General features: G+C 49.1%; 1 protein-coding gene across 1 annotated transcript in view; it reads right to left on the reverse strand.

The window, feature by feature from the left end:
• LOC115082060 (exocyst complex component 1-like) overlaps positions 1 to 5,734 on the reverse strand; it is a 30,438-nt gene extending 24,704 nt beyond the window's left edge. The window contains exon 1 of the mRNA XM_029586323.1: positions 5,725 to 5,734. The gene's annotated coding sequence lies outside the window, so the exon portion shown is untranslated. The remainder of the gene's footprint in view (positions 1 to 5,724) is intronic.
• Positions 5,735 to 6,014: the final 280 nt, after the last annotated feature.

Consider the following 6,014-nt stretch of genomic DNA (forward strand, 5'->3'; position numbering starts at 1 on the left):
CATCCTACAAACCAGAGGACACAAATGCTTTGCCCCTTCAGAAAAAGTACATCTGGGTGGGAGGCAAATGGCATTCCATGTAACTACCCTCATAAACATGCTAATGCTACTACCTGCACTCGGAGCGAGGTGTACACAAGACCCTTCATCAAGCCCCATTGCAAAAATGACAGGATCTAGGAATATTGACCCGAAACAATTCTAAACCTTCCTCCAAGCAAAAGGACTCAAACACTCCTCACACGTGAATGCAATCAAGTGAATAATCGGCCTCCACGCCTGAAGTAAAGTAGCAATAACTGGCTCCAAGTATCCTTTCAACCGTAGCCACCTCCTCTCAAAAGTCAAGCCGCGAGACAGAAGCGATCCGCCTGATCCGAGATTAAGGGCACTTGTCGCAGTAACCCGGGCAGGTGAGCTAAATTGATGGGATCGTCTATTGCAAGCCAAACGAGATCCACAAATCACGGATGACACGGCCACTCTGGCAACACCAAAATTACCCTTCCTGGGTTTTTCTCTATGCATCGCAATACTTGACCAACAAGAGGCCATGGAAGGAACAAATACAACAGAATTTCTGATTGCCAGGCTTGAACCAGTGTGTTGGTCCCTTCTGAGCCAATTATCCGCCTATGGCTGAAGAACCATGTCATCTTGGCATTGCTTTGCGATGCCATCAGATCCAGCTGTGGACTGCCCCACCTGGATTGTATAAGAGTCAAGGCCTCCACAGACAACTCCCACTCCCTGGGATCCAATGTCTGCCTGCTGAGGTAATCCATTTGCATGCTGTCTACTCCAGCTGCATGAGATGCCACTATCCTCGCCAGATACTGCTCTGCCCAGGCCAAACAGCGTCTGCATCTCCTGAGGCCACTGTGCAACTGTTCATCCCGCACTGGTGACTGATATAGGCCACTGTAATTGCATTGTCCGAGAATATTCTTCCAACCAAGAATATTCTCACTGCATCTGCTGCAGAAAATGATACAATGCACTGCGCACTGCCCTTGTTTCTATCAGATTGATCAACCAGGTCACTTCCATTGGTGACCAAAGACCTTGGGCTGTCTGCCCTTGACAGACTGGCCCTCAAATCTTGAGACTGTCATCGTTGGTCACCTCTACCCAGTCTGGAGTCTCCAGTTCCACCACTGAAGACTAGAGCCGGTGTATCCCTGAAGTGGAAAAGGGAGATGAAACTCCTCCAACAGCGTATTTCATCTGAACAAAAGTGCCCTCTGGAGAGGACACATGTGGACAAACACCTATCGCACGAGTTCCAGCGTAGATACCATAGAACCCAGAACTGCAAATAATCACAGCACTGGGAATCACCAGCTGCAGTAGTCAACCATCTGTGGTCTGCAGCTTTGTAATCCTTTCTAGGGTAAGAAAAACTCTGCCAAGCTGAACCTCGTCCCAGGTATTCCAATGACTGGAATGGAACTAGGCGATACTTTGCTAGATTTATTACCCAGCCCAGTAACTGCAACATCTCCATGACCCACTGAATCAGCTGACTGTACTCCACCTCTGACTTCTCCTGGATGAGCAAATTATCCAGATAAGGGTGGACCAGAATCTACTCCTTTCGCAAAGCAACTGCCACCACAACCATCACCTTTGTGAACGTTCTCGGAGATGTCTCTAATCCAAAAGGTAGACTAGAAACTGAAATGCTGCTCTAGCACCATGAAACACAGAAACCTCTGATGCTCTGAGCATATGGGCATGTGCAGATAAACCATCATTAAATCCAACAACTCAAGAAACTCACCTTTGCGGACCATGACTATTACAGTCTTCAACATCCCTTTGTGGAAACGCGGAACCCACAGAGCTGCATTGACCTTCTGGAGATCCAGGATGGGATGAAAGGTACCCTCCATTTTGGGCACCACAAAATAAACTGAGTACCTTCCTTGGCCGAGTTCTTCCGGCGATGCTTCTAGCCTCTGAAGCCTTTGCAACATATCCTGAATCGCCTCCCCTTTTGACACGGGATGCACAATAAGACACTATGAAAGCTTCCTTGAGCGGGTGTGAAAATTCTAAAGCGTAGCCATCTCTTATAACTTCGAGGACCCACTAGTCCAACGTTATCTTGGTCTACTCCTCATAAAAGAGGGTTAATCTCCTTTCTATGGCATCCTTAGAAGAGTGGACCAGCCTGATTTCATTGTGAGTATTTGCTTCCTTCGGCCCCCTGACCAGAGTTATCTCGGATTGTTTTCCAGCTGCCCCAAAAGGACTGCTGCCTTCCTGAGCTCTGCTTCCCTGAAAATGAAGCAGCCTTATTGGGACAAAATCTTCTCATATCCCTGAAGCGGGAATGCGCAGGGAAAGTTTTCTTGCTGCTCTTCTTATCCTCAAGTAATCTATTCCCCTTCAACTCCCCCAAATGCTTCATCAGTTGCTCCAGATCTTCCCCAAACAACAGTTTTCCATTAAAAGGAAGATTACACAGCTGCGACTTGGACCAACTGTCTGCTGACCAATTACGCAACCACAGGAGCCTGCATGCAGCTATCACTGAGACCATGCTCCTGGCAGACGTCCAGACCAAATCATATAGCGCATCCGCCTCATAGACTGACTTCCAACAGGGCCGCCTCTCTGGAATTGGCTGTCGGGGTGGAGCCCTTCTCTTGCACCTTCTGCACCCAATGCAGACAGGCTCTCTGCAAAAGGCTACCACAGATTGTTGCTCTAAGACTTAGAGCTGAGTCTTCAAACATCATCTTCAAATGAATTTCCAGCTTTGGTCTGGGCATCCTTTAGCATGGCTGACCCCACAACCGTAAAGGTTGTTTTCTTGGTCACCACCAACAACGAAGGATCCACCTTGGGAAACACCAACAGCTCCAAAGTATCCTCTGTCAAAGGATATAACTTTGCTATTGTCCTGGCGACTTTGAGGCCTGCTTCTTGAGTATTCCACTCCCAGCTCACCAACTTCTTTAACTTTTTTGGCAATGCAGTCCACAAAGCTCATCCAGGACCGGATCCACTCTTTCATTATCCAATTTCTCCTGGACAAATTTAATTCCCAGCTCTTCCAGAACCTGGGAAATAAGTGCTCTCAGTTCCTCCTTGTGGTACAGATGGACCACGCTAGGGTCATCCCTTTCTGTGACTAGAGCCTCTTCCAGGGCATCTGCATCCATGCTTACATCCAGACCCATGTCCACTGGTTTGTCCCCTGGATCATTCCCCATATCATCCTGCAGGTCATCTGAACCTTCTGAAACCATAGAGCAGACGTCTCCAGTAGGACAGTCCAGGCCCAGATGGGAAAGCAGGCCTTCCCTCTGGCCTGCTTCACCGTCTTCGGGGTCTTCTGAGGTTTCAGGCCGCAGGGCTGCATACATTCTGCTCCTTGCTTGGCCAGACAGGCCTTGTGCAAAAGCAAAACAAATTCTGTGGAGAAATCCTCCATATCACTACTCCCATCACCTGCCAAGGCCTGGTCAGACTCCTCTTCTTCCTCTTGATCTCCCAGCCCCAACTGAACTGCTGGAGACAGCGGGGGATAGGTATCTCTGGACACCCTGGAAACTGTTTCTTGCTGCGTGCACACCTTTTCCTAGTTGCGTCTTCAGCCTCCACAGGGGACTCTCTAATACATCCTTGTGACCGTGTGACTCTCCTACTGCCAGACGCTCCCACGGACCTTCCCTCCCAATATTGCAATCTGAGCAAATCGCAGCTGAGTTTAGCTGCTCCTGCCTATCACCGCAGGCCTGACATTAGGGATGTGAATCGTGTCCTCGATCGTCTTAACGATCGATTTCGGCTGGGAGGGGGAGGGAATCGTATTGTTGCCGTTTGGGGGGGTAAAATATCGTGAAAAAATCGTGAAAAATCGTTAAAAAATCGAAAAATCGAAAATCGAAAAACCGGCACATTAAAACCCCCTAAAACCCCACCCCCGCCCCTTTAAATTAAATCCCCACCCCCAAATAACTTAAATAACCTGCGGGTCCAGCGGCGGTCCGGAACGGCAGCGGTCCGGAACGGGCTCCTGCTCCTGCATCTTGTCGTCTTCGGCCGGCGCCATTTTCCAAAATGGCGCCGAAAAATGGCGGCGGCCATAGACGAAAAAGATTGGACGGCAGGAGGTCCTTCCGGACCCCCGCTGGACTTTTGGCAAGTCTCGTGGGGGTCAGGAGGCCCCCCACAAGCTGGCCAAAAGTTCCTGGAGGTCCAGCGGGGGTCAGGGAGCGATTTCCCGCCGCGAATCGTTTTCGTACGGAAAATGGCGCCGGCAGGAGATCGACTGCAGGAGGGTCGTGCAGCGAGGCGCCGGAACCATCGCTGAACGACCTCCTGCAGTCGATCTCCTGCCGGCGCCATTTTCCGTACGAAAACGATTCGCGGCGGGAAATCGCTCCCTGACCCCGCTGGACCTCCAGGAACTTTTGGCCAGCTTGTGGGGGGCCTCCTGACCCCCACGAGACTTGCCAAAAGTCCAGCGGGGGTCCGGAAGGACCTCCTGCCGTCCAATCTTTTTCGTCTATGGGCCGCCGCCATTTTTCGGCGCCATTTTGGAAAATGGCGCCGGCCGAAGACGACAAGATGCAGGAGCAGGAGCCCGTTCCGGACCGCTGCCGTTCCGGACCGCCGCTGGACCCGCAGGTTATTTAAGTTATTTGGGGGGGGTTCGGGAGGGTGGGGGATTTAATTTAAAGGGTCGGGGGGTGGGTTTTAGGGGGTTTTAGTGTGCCGGCTCACGATTCTAAACGATTTATAACGATAAATCGTTAGAATCTGTATTGTATTGTGTTCCATAACGGTTTAAGACGATATTAAAATTATCGGACGATAATTTTAAATCGTCCTAAAACGATTCACATCCCTACCTGACATTCCTTCCCGTGCTCTGAGGCTAGCAAGATTATTGCTATGTACATGGCGCACCCTGAGCCTCACTGCAGCATGACAAGGCAAGGAGGAGAATTAGCAGCCCTGGACTCTAGAGTGCTGAGAAATCTCATTGTTTCCTGCGCTCTTCTTCCCCAATGCCTGTCATTCCTCAATGACCCGACATCGCTGAGCTACTGACTCTCCATTTTTTTTTTTTCCAAAAGCAGTCATAACAATAGCAAAAGGGGTACTTCCCTGTGTTCCTGGCTGTAGGTTAGGGAAAGAAGGCTTCAGGCGAATGGAGGGAACCAGCACCCCTGGCCTTCAGTCCCCTGGGTGTTGCGGGCTAAAGCAGCTCAAGGATCTCCAACTCCCGCTCACCCAGCTCGACCGAAGGGATGGCCCACGAAGATGTCTAACACCTCAAGGAGCACATGAAGATCTTCCTTCTCTCCTATCTCCTTTATTTTTTTTTTTGTCAGACTGCAGGTTGCACCTCTACCATCTGCTGGAGACAGAGAAATACTGAAGGACTGCAGGTGGCACTCTCATTTATGTAGCAGTGTCTTAAAAGTTTTTGTTCTCTGCCTCCATCTGCTGGTAGGGATGCAAAATCTATCTGTGAGGACTGATCTGGGGTATTAACAGAACATCTTATTTCCCTGTAATTCTAAAATATTTCCCATCAAAAACACTGGACTGTAAGCTACAGAATGGCAGGATAACCCTGTCAAGATGGTTCAGGCTCAGCTGAGAGCACTAGCTTTCTGTCATATCCACAAATGACAGTTAATTATTTATAAAAATGTATAAACTGCTAATTGCAAATACATTGTATTAAGCGGTACTTACAATGCATTTGCTGAAAATTGTTCTTAGCCAGGAGCAAGATGTTACTAATGACACAGTCAAAGAAGGAAGATGATGATGATGATGGTACAGAGTAATTCTGGACTTTCAGCATGTAGTTATTCATCGTTACCAGGACTTGCAGGCAACTGAACTGGCTCACTTTATTGCAGATATTTATAAAGGCTCTCAACTCTGGTTCTAGGCAGTTGAAAATCTCATTCAGCCAATAGACCACCATGTCTTCTGAACTGTTGCAAGAGTTGTAATGACAGAAAGGCATAGGTAAACGA

Source organism: Rhinatrema bivittatum, unplaced genomic scaffold (assembly GCF_901001135.1).
Source record: "Rhinatrema bivittatum unplaced genomic scaffold, aRhiBiv1.1, whole genome shotgun sequence".
Taxonomy (NCBI): Eukaryota; Metazoa; Chordata; class Amphibia; order Gymnophiona; family Rhinatrematidae; genus Rhinatrema; species Rhinatrema bivittatum.